At 41.2% G+C, this 23,151-nt stretch overlaps 1 pseudogene across 1 annotated transcript; it reads right to left on the bottom strand.

Annotated features, from left to right (window-relative positions):
* LOC102180495 lies at positions 10,277-11,810 on the bottom strand (annotated as a pseudogene). Its single transcript, XR_001918484.1, has one exon. The product of XR_001918484.1 is annotated as an elongation factor 1-alpha 1 pseudogene (transcript).

Genomic DNA, 23,151 nt, shown 5'->3' with positions numbered 1-23,151 from the left:
GCTCATGACTTCTCGTCCCCTTGCCTGGGCTCCCAAACTCTCCATTGAACAGCTTTGCTTTCATAACTACCTGTCCTCTTTTGCCCACCTGTGGTCCTTCATGAAAGGAGATCAGTCCTGGGTGTTCACTGGAAGTACTGATGTTGAAGCTGAAACTCCAATACTTTGGCCACCTGATGAAAGAGCTGATTCATCTGAAAAGACCCTGATGCTGGGAAAGATTGAGGGCAGGAAGAGAAGGGGACGACAGAGGATGAGGTGGTTGGATGGTATCACTGACTCAATGGACATGGATTTGGGTGGACTCTGGGAGTTGGTGATGGACAGGGAGGCCTGGCGTGCTGTGGTTTATGGGGTCGCAAAGAGTCGGACACAACTGAGCGACTGAACTGAACTGATGGTCCTTCAGCTCGCTCACCTCCCTCTCTGGTCTGCTTCCATTTCCAGTATCTGGTCTGAATTTCAGATGGCCTTAAGCCTCCACTTTATCTATATCTTTAACTCCTTCAGCAAAATTTCTACTGCCTTGCTCTGATTCTGAGGCCCATAACCCTAGTGGCCATCCATCTATGCAGCTGCCTGTTTTAAGACAGCATCACTTTCTTCTCTTCCTTTCTCCACTCACCTTTTCATTCAGCAAAGACTTTGGACACCTACCGTATACTGTGCCATACAATATTTAATGAGCTAACTAACATGTTCATCCAGCAACAATCATTTGAGAGCTTATTATGTGTCAGCAATGAAAAATAAATCCTATTTTTTTTTTCCTCCTAGAGCTTACATATCAGTTTTAGGACAGAAAGATGAATAAGATCTGGTTGCAGCCTTCATAGTGGACACAGAATGTCTAAGATCTTGGCAGCATTGATTTCTAAACTAAGATTTTCAGCCTTTGCTTTGCAGACAATGGAGAATTGCTGAAGTTTTTAAGCAGGAAAATGACAGGTTTAAAATGATATTTTAGAACATTCGATTTGGTGACATCTACAGGGTAGACTCGAAGTGGCAGGGCCTGGGGGCAGGGAGTCTATAACTGTAATTGTCAAGGAGAAAGACAATTAAGGTTCAGGTTAGCTTGGTGACTCTGGAAATGGAGAGGGAGATACCGAAGGGTTATGAAGCATCAGCATGATGGTGTGCTGAGCAGTAGAATGAACAGGATTTCAGCCTCTTACCAGACAAGGCAGCAGAATTCCTATCCCATCCCTTCGGCTCGCCCGTCTGTCTTCCCCACCCCTAGGTAGTCCTTTGGCTTTTAATATCTCCTTGGAATCTATTTTAACATTCAACTGCCGTGTCTCCATCCATCGCCCACATTGTCATTAGGGGACTTATTTGAGAAGGGTGAACAGTCATGGAGGAAATTGCAGACTTGGATTGCTCAGGTGGTCACCCAAAAAAGACTATCTCAAAGGTTGTCCCCTCCTCCTCCAGTATCTAATGACCCCTTTGTTCCCCCTCTCCAGGTGTAGTTCAGTGATTCCATGGGGAAAAGAGAAAAGAATCAACAGCATGCCTCTGTGTGGTCTGCTTCCCCACCAGGGCCAGCAGGACTCTGCAGGGAAAATGGCAAAGACTCCCAGGGAGAGACGGCCAGCAGCAAGAGAGGAACGGGCAGGGAGGCACCATCCTCTGACGTCTGAGCCCGTGGAGCAGCTGAGTGTGTCTGGTAACTACCAGTAAGCGCAGTGGATGCCCAACCCGCCAGGAAGGCCAGGGCTGGGAAAGTTCGCAGCAATGCTCGAGACTTTCTTGTTTTCTCCATAATGATTCTCCCAGAGGAACCCCCACCCCACCCAGCAATACACCTGAAGCATTCCTGTCCAGACCAGAAAGTATATTATTAACTTCAGACTCCACATCTGGAGTGTCTAAGTTGTGGGTACCTAGGCAGTTTCAAAGTTGCATAGTTCCCGCCCCTCCTCAACACCCCTCTTCTCAATAAACCAGCTCTTGTAAAATAGGATGTTTTTATCCACCTTTGCCAGAAACTGTCAGGTCTAAGAGTTTATCCTTCAGAAGAGTATTCCCAACACAGTGGCCTCTCTTTACTTTCCATACTTCAGACTTCCTCAAGGAATATCACACCAAGGCCTTCACTCACTTTGGGGGGCTTTCTGGAGACTACCCCTTGCCTTTTTCTGCCCCAGGGGTAACATGTTCACCATTTCCCTAACAGAGGGATTGGTGTTTTAGTGAATGGGCAGATCACACACACACACACACACACACACACACACACACACACACACACACACACACACACACGCTACAGTTCTTCATGAATCTCTAAGTGTTAAAGTCTTCCCAGAGCATTTTGCTCTCTGGCCCTTGTTTTAATCATGTGTTAGAAGTAGGGAAGGTAGCCAGGTAAGAGCGTCAGGGCAGGGTCCCCTCAGTAATGTGGTCACTTTTAAAGCCACTCTGCACCTGTGTTTCCCTGTGCGTCATCTGATTTGGACTTCTCAGTAATCCTCTCTAGGCTCAGTCCCTTACTCCTACTATGCAGACGAGTGACAGGAGCCTGATGGAAGTGGTGGGAGTCTCTGTGAAATTGTGCAACCATGACCCTCAACCAGAGCTTCTCCCTAACTCTGGGGCTTTTCCCATTCAACAAATTCCTTAGGGAAGTGGTGGCTGGGAGAGGGATAACTTTCCTGACCTGATCATTTTCCCCAGAAAGTGTAAGTCTTTCGGTCGTGTCCAAATCTTTGTGACCCCATAGATTGTAGCCCACCAGGCTCCTCCATCCATGGAATTCTCCAGGCAAGAATACCCACTGGAGTGGATAGCCATTCCCTTCTCCAGGGGATCTTCCTGACCCAGGGATCTACCCCAGGTCTTCTGAATTGCAGGTGGATTCATTACCGTCTGAGCCACCAGAGAAGCCCAGGTTTCTGGAGCTCATCCTAAACAGTCTACCTGTTTGCCTCTGTATATCTGTAAATCACGACTGAGATGCACACACACTGGCAAATGATGGAGAATAAAGTTCAGCACTCTGCTGTAAAATTTATCCTGTGCTTACTATGAAAGTAAGGAGAGGAAGAGAAATCCCATGTTACCTACCTTCCACTTGTCAGGTATTGATGCTATGATTTTGTGTATTAACTGGAGTTTTTAAGAGAACAGAACCAATAATAGATAGATAGACAAACAGATTTAGGCAGATAGGAGGAGACTGTTTATTAGAAGTCCCATGATCTGCCACCTGACAGCTGCAGAACCAGGAAAGCTGCTGGTATTGTTCAGTATCAGTCTGGAGTTTTGAGAGCCATCGCGGTTGATGAGGTAGGTCCCCCCAGCCCAAGTCTGGAGTCCTGAGAATTAGAAGCTCCAAGTCCAAGGGCAGAAGATGGCTGTCCCAGCTCAGGCAAGGAGGGAAAACTCACTCTTCCTCTGTGCTTTTGTTCTCGCCAGGCCCTCAGTGGACTGAGTGATGCCCACCTACACTCACGAGGATGGCCTTTTTGCACTCCACCAATTCAAATACTACTCTCTTCCCGAACACCCTCCCAGACACATCCAGAAATAATGTTCTACCAAGTATCTCAGCCTCCCAGTCAATTGACTAGGAGTCAGTAAAATACCATTAACCACCATAGTATTCCTTAGATTCATCATCATTCAGCTCACAAATAGCAATAATGTGTTGCCAGAGTTGCCTAAGGTACTATCAGATGATTATAATACAGTGTCCTAGGGGCTATGCACTCAGGGAGTAGGTATGTGCCCAGAGTAGGCACCCAAGAGCCAGTTTGAATCACTTCTTTATGCCACTTCACCTAAAAAGGCACTGATGCTCAGAAAGGCCAATTTTATACGTACTCGTATGAAACCATGACCAAGATATTTTGTTTAGCCAAGTGTAAAATGATAAGCCTATTACTATTTGTGTGGGGAATTTTTATCTTAATTTATGTATATTCTTATATGCATGTCTTTGGAAGAAAATACAAGATATTATTAACTTGAGAGTGCATCCAAAGAGGATCCTGGTAGTTAGAGAGAAAGGGAGATTTAGGTTTTATTGTATAGCCCTTTGTGGTATTAGAATGTTTTTGTCTGCGTATATCTATTACTTAAAAACATAAAGCATCACCATGTTAATAATCGATTGTGGTGAGATTCAAACACAAGTCTCAATATAGTTCAATAATTATTTATTGGAATAAGTATCAATATTACTGGGAATATAATATGGAGAAGCTTGGGCTGGGCCACAAAATAATTGGTAAAGCATGTAGGCTTAAAACTCAGCAGAACTCCGTGGGGCTTTCCTAGGTACAAAATTCTTCTCCTGTAGGCCTTCCGTGAGTTCCAAAGAGCATATTCAAATGGTTCAGAGTGGTAAGGGCATGCAGAGCCAAAGGAAGAGCAGTCAAGAAACATAGAAACATGTATAATATCATATATGAAACGTGTTGCCAGCCCAGGTTCAATGAATGATACTGGATGCTTGGGGCTGGTGCACTCGGATGACCCAGAGGGATGGTACGGGGAGGGGGGGTGGTTCAGCATGGGGAACACGTGTATACCTGTGGCGGATACATGGTGATGTATGGGAAAACCAATACAAGAAAAAATAAATAAATAAATAAAATAATAAAAAAAGAAACAAAAGTGCAGCTATAAGGCAGAGACCTGGGCTTCCCAGGCGGCACTGGTGGTAAAGAACCTGCCTGCCATGCAGAAACTGCAAGAGATGTGGGTTTGACCCCTGGGTCGGGAAGATCCCCTGGAGGAGGAAATGGCAACCCACTCCAGTATTCTTGCCTGGGGAATCCCATGGACAGAGGAACCTGGAGGGCTGTAGTCCACGGGGTCACAAAACAGGTGGACACAACTGAGCACACACACGGTACCGTACAAAGCAGAGACCAGCCCTCTCTGGTGGATATACACAGCCATCTGATACACGCATCTGAGTCCTTCCACAGGAGCTGAGGCTCACCTGGTGGCCCAGTGGTGAAGAATCTGCCTGCAATGCAAGAGACGCCAGCAGGAGATGTGAGTTTAATCCCTGGGTCAGGAAGATCCCCTGGAGTAGGAAATTGCATCCTACTCCAATATTCTTGCCTGGGAAATCCCAGGGACAGCGGATCCTGGTGGGCTACAGTGCACAGGGTCCCGAAAGAGTTGGACATGACTTGGTGACTAAACAACAACAACAGGGACTAAACTCGTCTGCCCCCTGGGTGGAGAATAGTTAACTTCAAGCTGAGCACAGTACCATCTCTTACCTCGCTACCAACCAATCAAAAGAAAGGCACTTACCTGCAGCCCTCACCCCAAATTTTGCCTTTACGAAACTTTTCCCTGAAAGCCACCAGGGAGTTCAGGTCTTTGGGGTGTGAGCAACTTATAATCCTTGCTTGGCCTTTGCAGTAAACTTTTCCCTTGTCTAAACTCCAATGTCTCTGTTTGCCTGGCTTCACTGTGCTTTTGGGCACACAAACTTGAGTTTGGCAAAAGGCTGTGTGTTCAAATGGACCAAGTACAGAGATGTTAGTGACAGTGGTGTGTTAAAAACTGGGCCTAAATTAATGCTTTCTAATTGTGGTGCTGGAGAAGACTCTTGAGAGTCCCTTGGATAGCAAGGAGATCAAACCAGTCTATCCTAAAGGAAATCAACCTTGAATATTTGTTGGAAGGGCTGATGGTAAAGTTGAAGCTCCAATACTTTGGCCATCTGATGCAAAGAACTGACTCATTGGAAAAGACCCTGATGCTGGGAAAGATCGAAGGCAAAAGGAGAAGGGGATGGCGGAGGATAAGATGGATAGATAGCATCACTGTTTCAGTGGACATGAATTTGATCAAATTCCGGGAGATAGTGAAGGACAGAGGAGCCTGGTGTGCTGTACTCTATGGGGTCCCAAAGTTGGACAGGGCTTAGCAACTGAACAACAACAAAAAAGGCCTATGACAAGCATCGGGGCAGTGAGTGCAGGTGGAGAGAAAGGATCAGACTGTGGAGGTGCCTGAAATCTCTGTTCCCTCCTTGTCAGGACTCAAGCTGTCACCAGGAGAATATTATGTTTGGGAGCCATTCTTCTAAATGCGAGCGTTATTAGCAATTGTGTCAAATTGCCTTTTCCTAAAGGTCTTCCTATGGCTGCCAGAGCTTTAATGTTAATTGGACAGATTGTCTTTGGATTTGAAACACAAACTGTGATTAATGAAACAACTGTTAATGAGTTTGGCCTGAGGTGTTTCTCTACCTTTGCTTCTCCTGCTGATACAGATTTGACGAAGTCCTGCAGTGCATTTTTTGGCCACTGCGGCTGGCATAGGGAAATTGGCAGCCTGGTCTGAGAAGGATGGAAGTTTTGACCTGGATGCCGTCTTTAAAATCTGTCCCTCTACTTCCCTCATCTTATGGATGAGGAAATTGAGTCTCAGAAAGGGAGACAGTCTTGTCTAAAGACAAACCAGCAAGTGGGGAGCAGAGCCAGGCTACCCTTTAGCACCAGGGTTTTATTCTGAAAAGATGTTTCGTTGCTCTTTTCTCTTTCCTCTGCCTTTTCCAGTTTCTCTTGCTCGCCTTCCTCGGTCACTTTAATGATCAGACTTGGCGTGGCACTGTCTTGCCCTGTCACAGATGCATTGTCTCTCCTCCATCTTCCTCAGCATCGGTCTTACTTTCTCATTATTGGTAGAAGTTCGTTTGGTGATAGAAATGCAGGCTTGTTTTAAAATTAATGTTCACTGAAGTGTAGACACTTTGCAATGCTGTGTCAGTTTCTACCGTACAGCAGAATGAATCGGCCATGCGTCAACATATATCCCCGCCCTTTTGGACTTCCTTCCCATGTAGGGCACTTCAGGGCTTTGAGCAGGGTGCCCTGTGCTACATACAGTTTATTCTCACTAGTTACCAGCTTTATACGTAGGGTCAGCAGTGTATGGTGTCAACCCCAATCTCTCAGTTCCTCCCACCCCTGCTTCCCCCTTTGGTATCCACACATTTGTTCTCTCTGTCTGTGTCTCTATCTCTGCTTTGCAAATAAGGTCACCTCTGTCACTTTTTTCTAGATCTCATACATGCGCATTAACACATGGCATTTGTTTTTCTGACTTACTTCTCTCTGGGCTTTGAAGTCATGGGAAACAGAATCTGTGACTCATCTCCATCGTCTATAAACTATGTGATCTTGGGCAGCATCCTCAAATCTAAAACTTGCAAAAGGATGCTTACCTTATAGGATACTGCAAGAATTAGCTATGTGATGAAAGTGAAGTCGCTCGGTCGTGTCCGACTCTTCGCAACACCATGGACTGTAGCCTACCAGGCTCCTTGGTCCATGGAATTTTCCAGGCAAGAATACTGGAGTGGGTTGCCATTTCCTTCTCCAGGGGATCTTCCCAACCCAGGGATCGAACCCGGGTCTCCTGCATTGCCAGCAGACGCTTTACCATCTGAGCCACTAGGGAAGTAGGTATGTGTTAGACATCAAGTATTTAGCACAGGCCTTGATGATAGTGTGTGCTCGTTACATAGTGACTTCTCTCACCTACTTTCACCTGCTTACAGAATCTAGTTTTACCCTCAGCCCTGTAGAAGCTACCACAATGCATCCTCAGGCTTATGCTGGTCCATCATTTTTATTGTTGTTCAGCCGTTAAGTCATGCCCAACTCTTTGGCAACCCAGTTGACTTGCAGTATGCCAGCCTTCCCTGTCCTTCACTATCTCCCAGAGTTTTCTCAAACTCATGTCCACTGAGTCAATGATGCCATCCAACCATCTCGTCCTCTGTCATCCCCTTTTCCTCCTGCCCTCAATCTTTCCCAGCATCAGGGCTTTTCCAATGAGTCAGCTCTTCATATCAGATGGGCAAAGTATTGGAGCTTCAGTTTCAGCATCAGCCCTTCCAATGTATATTCAGGGTTGGTTTCCATTAGGATTGACGGGTTTGATGCCCTCGTAAATTTTAGTCTGGGCTTACTGGCATTCTGAACATATGCACGCTGTATACCTTTTGTCTATCATACCTAGAAATGCAGTTATTTTTAAAAGGAAAATAGAGACAGAACTAAGCTCAATAGAGAAAAAAAGCTAAAATTAAAATTTAATTTATATTCTTAAATTAAAGGAACAAACAATGGAATGTGCCCTAAGGGAATACTAATGAGAATGTCAGTAATATCGGGCCCAAATATTTGCTCTTTGGAAGAACAGATATAGTTTCAACATCTTTGCAGGGGTAGAAAGTATAGCTTTGGTCCTATTTCTCCCTATAGATTTCAATGTATTTGAAATTCCTTATAATGAAGACATTCATTTAGGTTATCATGTCTCCTTGAGGAATTGACTCTTTATCATTTGAAATGTCCCTCTTTATTAGTATCTCTGGTCTTAAAACTGACTTTGTTTGATATCAATAAAGTAACTTCAATTTTCCTTGGTTTAAAGTTTGTATAGTGAGCTTCTCTAGATCTTAAGGAAATGTGACTCTTGTAAGTAGTGTATGTTTGGGACTTTTTTTTTTTTTAGTCTAGTCTGAAATGTTTTCCCATTTTAATCAAAGTATTTACTCCATTTACATTTAGTATAATCACTAATATGATTGGGTTTAAGCGAACCATTTTGTTAATTGTTTCTTATTAATAGATCCTGTTCTTTGTTTCTATGTCACTTGAATCCTTTTGGAGTTGTTATTGTTGTTCAGTCTCTAAATTGTGTCTGACTCTTTCAACCCCATGGACTGCAGCACTCCAGGCTTCTCTGTCCTTCAACATCTCCTGGAGTTTGCACTTGACGCATGAGTCTGGTAGGCTGCAGTCCATGGGGTCGCTAGGAGTCAGACCCAACCGAGCGACTTCTCTTTCACTTTACACTTTCATGCATTGGAGAAGGAAATGGCACCCCACTCCAGTGTTCTTGCCTGGAAAATCCCAGGGACAGGGGAGCCTGGTGGGCTGCCGTCTCTGGGGTCTCACAGAGTCAGACACGACTGAAGCGACTTAGCAGCAGCAGCACCATGAGTCTGAGCAAACTCCGGGAGATGCTTCTTTGTTTTATTTGTTTTATTTGTTACTCTATGATTAAAATATATATCCTTAACTTCTCATAATATATATTAAATTAATATTTTACCATATTGTATACATTGTAAGAACTTTACTACAGTATAATTTCATGTACACTCCCTCTCATCCTTCTTTTATCATGTATTTTATTGCTTTGTATAATATAAACACCAAACATAGTATTATTTTGTCGAGTCAATTAACTTCTAAATAATTTAAGAAAAAAGATATTTTTATATGTGTTTACCCACACATTTACTATTTTCAGTTCTCTTCATTACTCTCTGTACATGTGAATTTTTATCTGTTTGATTTTTCATTACACTTAAATAATTTCCTTTGTATTTTTTGGAGTGGAAAAAATGCTCTCTCAGGTTATGTTTGTCTGAAATTATATTTTATGGAATAGGAAATGGCTACCCACTCAAGTATTCTTGCCTGGAAAATCCCATGAACAGAGGAGCCTGGCAAACCATAGTCCATATAGTCGCAAAAGTTGGACATGACTGAGCAAATGAACATATTTATTTCAACTTCAATTTTACAGTGAATTTTCATTGGACACATAATTCTAGTTAACAATTATTTTGATTATTGTTTTTCTCAGCATGTTAAAGGTCATCACACTGATTTCTATTTTCCGTTGTTTCTGGCAAGAATTTAGCCAGCATTCCCTGTAGGTATATGCATTTTTTCTCTCTGCCATTGAGATTTTTTTCCAGTCTCTTTTTTTCTTGCTATAAGTAGTTTAAATTTGATGTGCTTGTGTGTGGTTTTCTTCACATTTTTCCTGCTTGAAATTTTTAAATTTCTTGAATCTTTGTTTCTATTTCTGATTAAATGTGAACTATTTTTTACCAGTCTTTCTTGACATATCTTTCTGCCTTATTTTTTCCTTCATCTCCTTCTGAGATTTCAATTAACATGCACTAGTCACTTGACATTTTATCACAGGTCATTCAGGCTCTATTATTTTCTTTTCAATCTACTGTTCAACCAATGTTTTTTCTTTTTACTTTTCAGGTAGCAAATTTTTACTTTTCAGTTTTAGAGTATTCATTTGGTTCATTTGGTTTAGTTTTTTTTTTTTCTCATTAAACTTTTTTTTAATGGGTCTCAAATTCTGTGACAGATTTTTGATCAAGTTGTTTTCATTAAAAAGTACTGATTTTAAAAACTAATAACTTAAACTGCCACACACAAAACATATGGTCCACAAAAACATTCTCCTTTCCTTCTGAAGGTTTTACGATGCATTGTTATCATTAACCAGTCTTTTACTATTAAACTTAAATGGCCAATTGAGACAAACAGTTCTGAGACCGTTCTTCCTCCACCGATTAAGACTGGGGTGGCAGGTATTGGGGATAATATTCATTTAGCCTTCTGAGCTTTCTGGGCAGACTTGGTGACCTTGCCAGCTCCAGCTGCCTTCTTGTCCACGGCTTTGATGACACCCACAGCGACTGTCTGTCTCATGTCACGCACAGCAAAATGGCCCAGGGGAGGATAATCAGAGAAGCTCTCGACACACATAGGCTTGCCAGGAACCATATCAACGATGGCAGAGTCACCAGATTTCAAGAATTTAGGGCCATCTTCCAGCTTTTTCCCAGAGCAACGATCAATCTTCCCCTCCAGCTCAGCAAACTTGCAAGCAATGTGAGCTGTGTGGCAGTCCAGCACAGGTGCATATCCAGCACTGATTTGGCCTGGATGGTTCAAAATAATCACCTGAGCTGTGAAGCCAGCAGCTTCCATGGGTGGATCATTTTTGCTGTCACCAGCCACATTGCCACGACGGACATCTTTGACAGACACGTTCTTGACATTGAAGCCCACAGTGTCCCCAGGAAGGGCTTCACTCAATGCTTCATGGTGCATTTCTACAGACTTCACCTCCGTTGTTACATTGACTGCAGCAAAGGTGACCACCATGCCAGGTCTGAGAACACCAGTCTCCACACGACCCACAGGGACAGTACCAATACCACCAATTTTATAGACATCCTGGAGAGGCAAACGCAAGGGTTTGTCAGTTGGGCGAGTTGGTGGCAGGATGCAATCCAGAGCTTCAAGCAGGGTGGTTCCACTGGCATTGCCGTCCTTACGGGTGACTTTCCATCCCTTGAACCATGGCATGTTAGCACTTGGCTCCAGCATGTTGTCACCATTCCAGCCAGAAATTGGCACAAATGCTACTGTGTCGGGGTTGTAGCCAATTGTCTTAATGTAGGTGCTGACTTCCTTAACAATTTCCTCGTATCTCTTCTGGCTGTAGGGTGGCTCCGTGGAATCCATTTTAACTCCAACAATTAGTTGTTTCACACCCAGGGTGTAAGCCAGAAGGGCATGCTCACAGGTCTGCCCGTTCTTGGAGATACCGGCTTCAAATTCACCAACAGCAGCAGCAACAATCAGGACAGTGCAGTCAGCCTGGGATGTGCCTGTAATCATGTTTCTGAAGTCTCTGTGTCCTGGGGCATCAATGATGGTAACATAGTACTTGCTGGTCTCAAATTTCCACAGGGAGATATCAATGGTGATACCGCGCTCACGTTCAGCTTTCAGTTTGTCCAAGACCCAGGTATATTTGAAGGAGCCCTTTCCCATCTCGGCAGCCTCCTTCTCGAACTTTTCAATTGTTCTCTTGTTGATCCCGCCACACTTGTAGATCAGATGGCCAGTCGTGGTAGACTTCCCTGAATCTACGTGCCCAATGACAACGATGTTGAAGTGGGTCTTCTCCTTTCCCATTTTGGCTTAGGTTTAACGGTGGTTTCCACAACACCTGTGTCCTGGCGGCAAACCCATTGCGAAAAAGCCATTTGGTTTAGTTTTAATATTTTCCTCAAATTCCACAAATATTCACTAATTAAAGTTTTCCTGAAAATTCTTTAACTTATTTCTCTGTTTTTAAATCTGTGTCTGCTAATTATAATATTTTGGTTGTCAACGTTTCCATGGAATGATTTGTTTTTAACTACAGATCACATTGCTATGTTTAGGATGTCTAATGATTACCAGCATATCTCATTTTATTTTGCTTTGCTTTATTCTTTGCCTTTATTGTACTTTGCCACAGTACTGAAGATTTCTGGCAACTCTGCTGTCAAGCAAATCTATAAGAGCATCGTTTCCAACAGTGTTCGCTCACTCTGTGCCTCTGTGTCAAATTTTGGTAATTCTCACAATATTTAAGACTTTTCCATTATTATTACATGTGTTATGATGATCTGTGATCAGTGACCTTCAATGTTGCTATTGCAAAAAGATTATGGCTCACCAAAGGCTCAGAAGATGGCTAGCATGTTTTAGCAATAAAGTATTTTTTAGTTTAGATATGTGTATTTTTTGACAAAATGCTACTGAATACTTAGTAGACTGGAGTATAGTGTAAATATAACTTTTATGTGCATTGGGAAAGCAAAAAGTTTGCTTGCTTGATCATTGTAAGTGCTTTATTTCGGTGATCTGGAACTGAACCGGCAATACACCCACAAGATATACCTTTTACAGTGCGTTTTGTTGTAAACTGGATATTGTGAATGGTAAGTTGTAAAGATTCTAGATTCTGTTACTTTCCTCTCTGTAGTGTTGAGTTTTGTTCTGGCAAACAGTTAAATTACTAGGGATCAACTAGATCTTAGAGGCTTAGGTTTGGGTCTTGGAAAAGTAATCTATTCCAATTTTTTTTTGTTTGTTGTTTGTTTTCCAAGTTCTAAAACAAATACTTCAATCCTGAGACTTGTTATTTTCTTCTGTGGTGTCCTTCTAATACCAGCTCAAGGTGTTTACCAATTCCCTTTTATGTAACTTGACCTGAACCCAAAACTCTGCCTCCCATGAAGTAGAGAGCTGCTGGAACCTCTGATCAGAAATTCAGGGTTTCCAGTTGTGATTTTGCCTGTGGACACTTTGCATTCTCATGCTGCTGGTGTGCAGTTCAGGAGTCATCCAAGGACTCAAGGGAAGCTTATATTTAGGTTTAGAATTTGTTTCCTGTGGTTTCCTCTTTTCCAGCATTTCCCCCTTTTAACTTCCAGTTGCTCTGGCACTCCCAAACTCTGTCCTTTGAATTTTTTTTAATGGCAAATAAGACTCACATTTTACTTTATCTCCAAGGTATGTGAATAGATATGGTCTGTTTCGTTTCTGCTGCTGCTGCTGCTAAGTCGCTTCAGTCGTGTCCGACTCTGTGTGACCCCGTAGACGGCAGCCTACCAGGCTTCCCCGTCCCTGGGATTCTCCAGGTAAGAACACTGGAGTGGGTTGCCATTTCCTTCTCCAATGCATGAAAGTGAAAAGTGAAAATGAAGTTGCTCAGTCATGTCCGACTCTTAGCGACCCCATGGACTGTAGCCCGCCAGGCTCCTCCGTCCATGGGATTTTCCAGGCAAGAGTACTGGAGTGGGTGCCATTGCCTTCTCCGGTTTCATTTCTATGCTGACCCAAATAAGCGTCTAAGTTCTTTCCTTCTTTTTACTGAATTTGGATGATGATATTGGCGAGGCTCAGAGAATGAAAGTTTTAAGATAGAAGACTATTAAATTATCATATGACATTGAGCCACCTATCACCTTGGATTGTTATGTTTGTGAGAAGTAAACATTGATTGCATTAAAAACTAAAATTTTGGAATCGATCAGTTACTTTAACAGAGCCAGCCTCACTAATAATACCTTACAGTAGGTTACTAAATATCTGTATGTATATTTATATACATTTATTTACTTATACACATATCAACTCTTCCTAATGTCTTTACTCACAAATTTATTGATAAACTACATTAAATAATATATGTATAAAGAAGAGATCTATGTTTCAGTTTTGCTCAAAATTTAAATGTGGCAGTAAGTGCAAAGTCACATGTTTTGTTTTATTCATTTTTAGGAACATCATTATGTTCTTTCTGATGACTCAATTCTCCCATCACTTTCTTTGTTCAAACTGCCAAGGACTATTTGTCCCTATAGCTTGTCATGAGGTCACTTGGCTCCCACATGCATCATTTATCGTGAAGACTTTGGCAGTATGGTTTTCTCATTAGCCTGCAGCATTCAAGATAGTGTGACACTCCCCTTCACTAAATCATTTTCATGATGTCAAATTAAATTCTTAATTTATCAACTAAGCCAATAAATTAATTTCTTAGTTCTTGAAAATATCTTTGAATAGAACCCATTGCTGAGAAAGGGTAATTTTGTCATTATAAACATTAAAGAATTAATGAATACAATGGAAGATGCAGAGCAAACATTGTCATTTTGACATTAGGATGTGAAAGCTCCATGCTGTCAGACTTGCTTACTAACGCATTAAAAGTTAAATGCTGTCACTTGGCATCATAATCTGGCATTGATATAATTATGAAAAACAAATAGAAATACAGACTTTGAAATTAGTTGGTAGTCAACTTGGTTGTAGCAATGTAATTTAGAAAAATCTAAAGAAGGCAAAATGTAAGTCATTGTCAAGATGATAATTAGCATGTGAACGAGAGACAAAAAAAAATTCTCTGTGACTTTGATTTTAAATAATTAAATGCAAGGTAAATGTCTATCAGATTAGATCATGACCTCTGGAGTTAAGCTTCCTGAGTTCAAATGCTAGCCACCAATTCCTAGATGTGGGAGCTTGTGCTAAGTCACTTCAGTCATGTCCAACTCTTTTGCGACCCCATAGACTGTAGCTCTCTAGGCTCCTCTGTCCATGGGATTCTCCAGGCAAGAGTACTGGAGTGGGTTGCCATTTCCAGATTAAACAGATTCCTATGGTGGCAGTGATGCTGGTGGGGGCAGGCAAGGGAGCTTTCCTTCCATGAATGTGGCAGACATGACAGACTCTTACAGTGGCTGTGCCAACTCTTGCAGTAATAGCAGCAGATGACCTAGTGAGGCATGTTAGCAGTGGCTTCTCACAGTTCTTTGAATCTGAATAACACTGCGCTTTGTCTGGGAGCAGGGAGCTGCTCCCCACTTTGTCTGTCCTTCTAATTATTAAATAGCTCAATTTTCTTTTTTCTTATTTGTTTGTGTATTTATGGCCTCGCTGAATCTTTGCTGCTGCACCAGCTTTTCTCTCTAGCTGTGGTGAGTGGGGGCCACACTCTATTTGTGGCGTAAGGACTTCCCACTGTGCTGGCCTCTCCTGTTACAAAGCTCCAGGGAGTGCAGGCTTCCGTGGTTGTGGTGTGCAGGCCTAGTTGCTCCTCAGCATGTGGGATCCTCCCAGACCAGGGATTGAACTCTTGTCTCCTGCATTGGCAGGCAGATTCTTTACCACTGAGCCACCAGGGAAGGCTTTAATTTTCTAAATTTATGTGTTTTATCTTTCTTTGCCTGAAATACCTAAACTAGGTTATGCTTTCTTGATAGTATGTTGACTGATAAGTTAACTGTATCAACATAATAGATTTGCCATGAAGATTAACGTGTAAAAATAGAATATATCCTGAAAGATAGAAGGCATTTCATTACCTGTTAGGTTCTGCTAAAGGCAAATTCATGACACCTTTGAGGATATGTCTCATGTTTCTGCTTCTTCACATATTAAGTCATTCACGGTTATCTCCTAGATATTGAAAATATTGTGGTATGGAGATGGCAGATTCTGGTATAGTCTTTCAAAAAGTGAGGAGTTTGTTTTAATAGAAGATAACAAGCTTGAGTGCAGAATGCAAACTCTGTGTCTTGGACAGCAACTCACACTTCAATCCTTTTAGCCATAACTAGCTTGATTATTTAATTGTTTGGTTGTGTCATGAGCATTCAGGATTGAGCCTGTGTGTGAATCTTAACCTGTGAACCACCAGGGAATTCCCCATCAGTTCAGTTCAGTCGCTCAGTCATGTCCAACTCTTTGTGACCCCATGGACTGTAGCACACCAGGCCTCCCTGTCCATCACCAACTCCCGGAGTTTACTCAAACTCATGTCCATCGAGACAGTGATGCCACCCAGCCATCTCATCCTCTGTCATCCCCTTCTCCTCCTGCCCTCAATCTTTCCCAGCATCAGGGTCTTTTCCAATGAGTCAGCTCTTCACATGAGGCGGCCAAAGTATTTGAGTTTCAGCTTCAACATCCATCCTTCCAATGAACACTCAGGACTGATCTCATTTAAGATGGACTGGTTGGCTCTCCTTGCAGTCCAAGGGCCTCTCAAGAGTCATCTCCAACACCACAGTTCAAAAGCATCAATTCTTCAGTGCTTGGCATTCTTTATAGTCCAACTCTCACATCCATACATGAGTACTGGAAAAACCATAGCCTTGACTAGACGGACCTTTGTTGGCAAAGTAATGTCTCTGCTTTTAATATGCTATCTATGTTGGTCGTAACTTTCCACCCAAGGAGTAAGTATCTTTTAATTTCGTGGCTGCAGTCACCATCTGCAGTGATTTTGGAGTCCAAAAAAATAAAGTCAGCCACTGTTTACACTGTTTCCCCATCTATTTGCCATGAAGTGGTGGGACTGGATGCCATGATCTTCGTTTTCTGAATGTTGAGCTTTAAGCCAACTTTTTCACTCTCCTTTTTCACTTTCATCAAGAAGCTTTTTAGTTCCTCTTCAGTTTTTGCCGTAAGGGTGGTGTCATCTGCATATCTGAGGTTATTGAAATTACTCCCGGCAATCTTGATTCCAGCTTGTGCTTCTTCCATCCCAGCATTTCTCATGATGTCCTCTGCATATAAGTTAAATAAGCAGGGTGACAATATACAGCCTTGACGTAATCCTTTTCCTGTTTGGAACCAGTCTGTTGTTCCATGTCCAGTTCTAACTGTTGCTTCCCTACCTGCATATAGGTTTCTCAAGAGGCAGGTCAGGTGGTCTGGTATTCCTATCTCTTTCACAATTTTCCACAGTTCATTGTGGTCCACACAGTCCCCATAGCTAGCTTATTTAAACCCTACTACATGCATGACTGATTCATTTGTCAGATAGAGATCTGGGAAGTTTATGTACAGAATTAGGGCTGTCTGTCTCTGGCTCTGTCCTTTCTAAGAGCTGCCCCTCACTTTCAAGCAAATATAATTGCTCCAACCTCTGAAAAGTGAAAGTGAAAGTGTTAGTCCCTCAGTCACGTCCAATTCTTTGTGACCCCATGGACTGTAGCCCAGCAGGCTCCTCTCTCCATGAGATTCTCCAGACAAGAATACTGGAGTGGGTAGCCATTCCCTTCTCCATAAGATCTTCCCAAACCAGAGACTGAACCCAGGTCTTGAACCCAGGTCTCCTGTACTGAAGGCAGATTCTTATCATCTGAGCCACTGGGGAACCCATCCAAACTCTAACTTCTGTTTTGAAGCCAGAAAGACAGTGTGCCTTCAACCAGAGTTTTTAACTGCCCTGAATGGGGCAGACTAGGGACTACCTTCATGTTGAGATAAGCTGTGAAATGGCCGACTTCATTTTTCCTCCAAGGGTCAAATCCCCTCCAGGTTACACCTACTTTTATTCTCTCTCCATTGCCTTGAAGTCGGTGTTATTTAATATTTTGGTCATTATTTATTATTGTCCATGGGAGGGCCAGGTTGAAAGAGGATTACTTGCCTATTAGTGGAAGAAACTATTGTCATGTACACTATTAATATCTTACTGGTATAAATATATGTGCATATTTTATTTATCTACTGCTGCAAAAAAAAATTTAGTGGTTTAAAATAATAACATACATTTTCCTCATAATTCTGTTGGATGACCCGTCTCAGCTGGATGGATCTTTTGTTTCATGTGACATTGATGGGGTCTCTCATTCAGCTGAATTCAGCAATAAATGGTCTGAGCCAGAAGTTCCATGAATTCATTCACATATCTGAAAACTCAGTGCTCTTCCATAGGGCTTTTTCATGGTTAGATTGGGTTTCCTCATGAAATAGTGATCTCAGAGTAGTTGGTTTTCTTATAGGACAGCTGAGACGGGAAAAACTCAGAAGCTTTAAAGCTTTCAGACTTCTTAAGGCATGGGGTCAGAAGCCCATAAAATTTCACCTGCTTCATCCTATTGTTCAATACAGGTCACAGTTCCAGTCTCTCCCTCTTGATAAGAATGGTGCCATAAGCATGCATGAAAAGGAAGGGTGTACGACAGCAACTCTTGTTAACTGTACACACACACATTTATAACATTCTGGCAAACTGAAGAAGTGAGAGGCTGAGTCTTCTGTTTTATCTGCTATGTTTTATTTCTTAAATGCAAGAAAAGTAACAATCTAAATATTTACTAATTGTAAGCAGCTGAGTAAATGACTTTACAATGTCATTCTGCTGTGATTTTGCTTGTTTGATTTGTTTTGTATACTTAAAAGTCTTCCAAATAACAAGCTCATAGGCTTCTTGAACCCCCGAGGCTTTATCTATGGGGCTGCACAGACTCTTACTGATTGGCACAGATCCATGGTTCTCTAAACACTGTCCTACTCTTAACAGTCAGTAATTCTACCTGGAAGGAGGGAAAGGACTAGATGACCTTTCAAAGCCCATCTAAGCTCTATGGGTCCATGATCTTTGTGCTGTGCCTGGGATCATTTCATTCCCACCATTGCCCCTTAATCACTCTCCTCGTCATCCTGCTTGAAAGCAGTTTTCTTTATCATGTTTTCATACCCTGAACTCTGCTCATTACTCTACTTCCCACCTCATTACCAGAATGCGCTGCTTGAGGTTTGCTCACTTAAAAATAATCTGCCATTATAGCTCTGTAGAAATTACCCAGCCGACAGGCATCCACCTCCTTCAGCATCCATCAAGCTGCAGAGAATGATTAGAGACACTGCAGGGACCAGGGCACTCTCCGCCAGGGTCTCATGGGCCATTTCATCCTCTAAGCCTACAGAAGAATATCTGCAAGTGGACCTGTCCTGAAATGAAAGGCAAAGAGTTCTGAGAAGCTCTGCTGACTTAGAAAATTATTTACTAATCAAACTCTGTGACCTCTTAAATACAAATAATAATAATAATCCAATATAGGAAAATATCCTACAAAATCAGGGCAAAGTATACAGGTCTAAGGTGTTCCCTCAGCCTTATTTGTGAGAACAGAATATTAGAAAAAAATGTAACAGTACTTCTCTGTGAAATAATGGCATAAATCATAGTACTTGCACACACAGGATTAGTACTTAGTCATTTTAAAAATTGAGGTAAAATCATGCTCTCTGACAGAGAAAAGTGCTCATAATATTTTAAATTAAGCCCAAAATGTGTAGAACAGTTTTTTTCAATAGTTTTATGGTATGATCCTATTTCTCATAAAATAAGATTTTGGATGAGCATATAAATATACGAAAGGAAGAAATAACAATAGCTCCCTTCATTGACTACCTCTTATATGTCACCCTCTGTGCATGAATTGTACATATACCAAATTATTTCATCATTCTTCACAGCATAAGGCTGGTTTTATTAATGCCAATTTCTGCATGTGGAAACTAAAGCTCAGAGAAGCTGAGGAACTGGTCCATGGTCTTCTAGCTAGGAAGTAGCCAAACATGTATATGCGTCCTGGATTGCCCAATGCAAGTGTCTGCATACTTAACCAGTTCACAATACCACTGAACTTTTCACTTTTCAATTTTTCTCACTGCCAAAATGATAGTACTCTTTGTCTTTACTCATACTCTGCTCTGGCCCTCTAATATTCTTGACAGAGCTTCTTTGATCCTGTTTAAACAATTTTTTAATGGGATACCCTAACATATATTAACATTTGACTAGGGATTCTTATATGTTTTAATAGCTAAAACATACACAGTAATCGAAATACGGCAGAATATCCGTATCTCCCAGTAGCCCATCGCTACATGAAAGGTGACCAGTGGTCTCTGTTTTCTGTATGCATTTAAATGTCTACATAGAGTAAATTGCTAGAGGCAAAATTATGGTCGATAAGTAAGCATATTTATAATTTAAACATATACTTTCAAATTTTCCTTGCAAAGCTCCTGCCAAATTAGACTCCTACCAGTATTATATAAGATTGCCTATTTTCTTTTTTTTTATTTTTTATTTTTACTTTATTTTACTTTACAATACTGTATTGGTTTTGCCATACATTGACATGAATCCACCACGGGTGTACATGCGATCCCGAACATGAACCCACCTCCCTCCCCACAACATCCCTCTGGGTCATCCCCGTGCACCAGCCCCAAGCATGCTGTATCCTGCATCGGACATAGACTGGCGATTCGATTCTTACATGATAGTATACATGTTTCAATGCCGTTCTCCCAAATCATCCCACCCTCTCCCTCTTCCTCTTCCTCTGAGTCCAAAAGTCCGCTATACACATCTGTGTCTTTTTTGCTGTCTCGCATACAGGGTCATCATTGCCATCTTTCTAAATTCCATATATATGTGTTAGTATACTGTATTGGTGTTTTTCTTTCTGGCTTACTTCACTCTGTATAATCGGCTCCAGTTTCATCCATCTCATCAGAACTGATTCAAATGTATTCTTTTTAACGGCTAAGTAATACTCCATTGTGTATATGTACCACAGCTTTCTTAGCCATTCATCTGCTGATGGACATCTAGGTTGTTTCCATGTCCTGGCTATTATAAACAGTGCTGCGATGAACATTGGGGTACATGTGTCTCTTTCAATTCTGGTTTCCTCGGTGTATATGCCCAGCAGTGGGATTGCTGGGTCATATGGCAGTTCTACTTGCAATTTTTTAAGGAATCTCCACACTGTTTTCCATAGTGGTTGTACTAGTTTGCATTCCCACCAACAGTGTAGGAGGGTTCCCTTTTCTCCACACCCTCTCCAGCATTTATTGCTTGCAGATTTTTGGATCAAAGACATTCTGACTGGTGTGAAGTGGTACCTCATTGTGGTTTTGATTTGCATTTCTCTAATAATGAGTGATGTTGAGCATCTTTTCATGTGTTTGTTAGCCATCTGTATGTCTTCTTTGGAGAAATGTCTATTTAGTTCTTTGGCCCATTTTTTGATTGGGTTGTTTATTTTTCTGGAATTGAGTTGCATAAGTTGCTTGTATATTTTTGAGATTAGTTGTCAGTTGTTTCATTTGCTATTGTTTTCTCCCATTCAGAAGGCTGTCTTTTCACCTTGCTTATAGTTTCCTTTGTTGTGCAGAAGCTTTTAATTTTAATTAGATCCCATTTGTTTATTTTTGCTTTTATTTCCAGTATTCTGGGGGGTGGATCATAGAGGATCCTGCTGTGATTTATGTCGGAGAGTGTTTTGCCTATGTTCTCCTCTAGGAGTTTTATAGTTTCTGGTCTTACATTTAGATCTTTAATCCATTTTGAGTTTATTTTCGTATGCAGTGTTAAAAAGAGATCTAGTTTCATTCTTTCACAAGTGATTGACCAGTTTTCCCAGCACCACTTGTTAAAGAGATTGTCTTTACTCCATTGTATATTCTTGCCTCCTTTGTCAAAGATAAGGTGTCCATATGCGTGTGGATTTGTCTCTGGGCTTTCTATTTTGTTCCATTGATCTATATTTCTGTCTTTGTGCCAGTACCATACTGTCTTGATGACTGTGGCTTTGTAGTAGAGCCTGAAGTCAGGCAAGTTGGTTCCTCCAGTTCCATTCTTCTTTCTCAAGATTGCTTTGGCTATTTGAGGTTTTTTGTATTTCCATACAAATCTTGAAACTATTTGTTCTAGTTCTGTGAAAAATATCGCTGGTAGCTTGATAGGGATTGCATTGAATTTGTAAATTGCTTTGGGTAGTATACTCATTTTCATTATATTGATTCTTCCAATCCATGAACATGGTCTATTTCTCCATCTATTAGTGTACTCTTTGATTTCTTTCATCAGTGTTTTATAGTTTTCTATATATAGGTCTTTAGTTTCTTTAGGTAGATATATTCCTAAGTATTTTATTCTTTTTGTTGCAATGGTGAATGGAATTGTTTCCTTAATTTCTTTTTCTACTTTCTCATTCTTAGTGTATAGCAATGCAAGGGTTTTCTGTGTATTGATTTTATATCCTGCAACTTTACTATATTCATTGATTAGTTCTAGTAATTTTCTGGTGGAGTCTTTAGGGTTTTCCATGTAGAGGATCATGTCATCTGCAAACAGTGAGAGTTTTACTTCTTCTTTTCCAATTTGGATTCCTTTTGTTTCTTTTTCTGCTCTGATTGCTGTGGCAAAAACTTCCAGAACTATGTTGAATAGTAGCAGTGAAAGTGGGCACCCTTGTCTTGTTCCTGACTTTAGGGGAAATGCTTTCAATTTTTCACCATTGAGGATAATGTTTGCTGTGGGTTTGTCATATATAGCTTTTCTTATGTTGAGGTATGTTCCTTCTATTCCTGCTTTCTGAAGAGTTTTTATCATAAATGGATGTTGAATTTTGTCAAAGGCCTTCTCTGCATCTATTGAGATAATCGTATGGCTTTCATTTTTTAATTTGTTAATGTGGTGAATTACATTGATTGATTTGCGGATATTGAACAATCCTTGCATCCCTGGGATAAAGCCCACTTGGTCATGGTGTATGATCTTTTTAATGTGTTGTTGGATTCTGATTGCTAGAGTTTTGTTGAGGATTTTTGCATCTATGTTCATCAGTGATATTGGCCTGTAGTTTTCTTTTTTTGTAGTATCTTTGTCAGGTTTTGGTATTAGGGTGATGGTGGCCTCATAGAATGAGTTTGGAAATTTACCTTCCTCTGCAATTTTCTGGAAGAGTTTGAGGAGGATAGGTGTTAGCTCTTCTTGAAATTTTTGGTAGAATTCAGCTGTGAAGCCATCTGGACCTGGGCTTTTGTTTGCTGGAAGATTTCTGATTACAGTTTCAATTTCCATGCTTGTGATCGGTCTGTTAAGATTTTCTATTTCTTCCTGGCTCAGTTTTGGAAAATTGTACTTTTCTAAGAATTTGTCCATTTCTTCCGCATTGTCCATTTTATTGGCATATAATTGCTGATAGTAGTCTCTTATGATCCTTTGTATTTCTGTGTTGTCTGTTGTGATCTCTCCATTTTCATTCCTAATTTTATTGATTTGATTTTTCTCTCTTTGCTTCTTGATGAGTCTGGCTAGTGGTTGTCAATTTTATTTATCCTTTCAAAGAACCAGCTTTTGGCTTTGTTGATTTTTGCTATGGTCTCTTTTGTTTCT

This window comes from Capra hircus, chromosome 8 (genome assembly GCF_001704415.2).
Source record: "Capra hircus breed San Clemente chromosome 8, ASM170441v1, whole genome shotgun sequence".
NCBI classification, from domain to species: domain Eukaryota; kingdom Metazoa; phylum Chordata; class Mammalia; order Artiodactyla; family Bovidae; genus Capra; species Capra hircus.
Note: the sequence above shows the minus strand (reverse complement) of the source record. Positions and strands in the feature narration are given on the sequence as shown.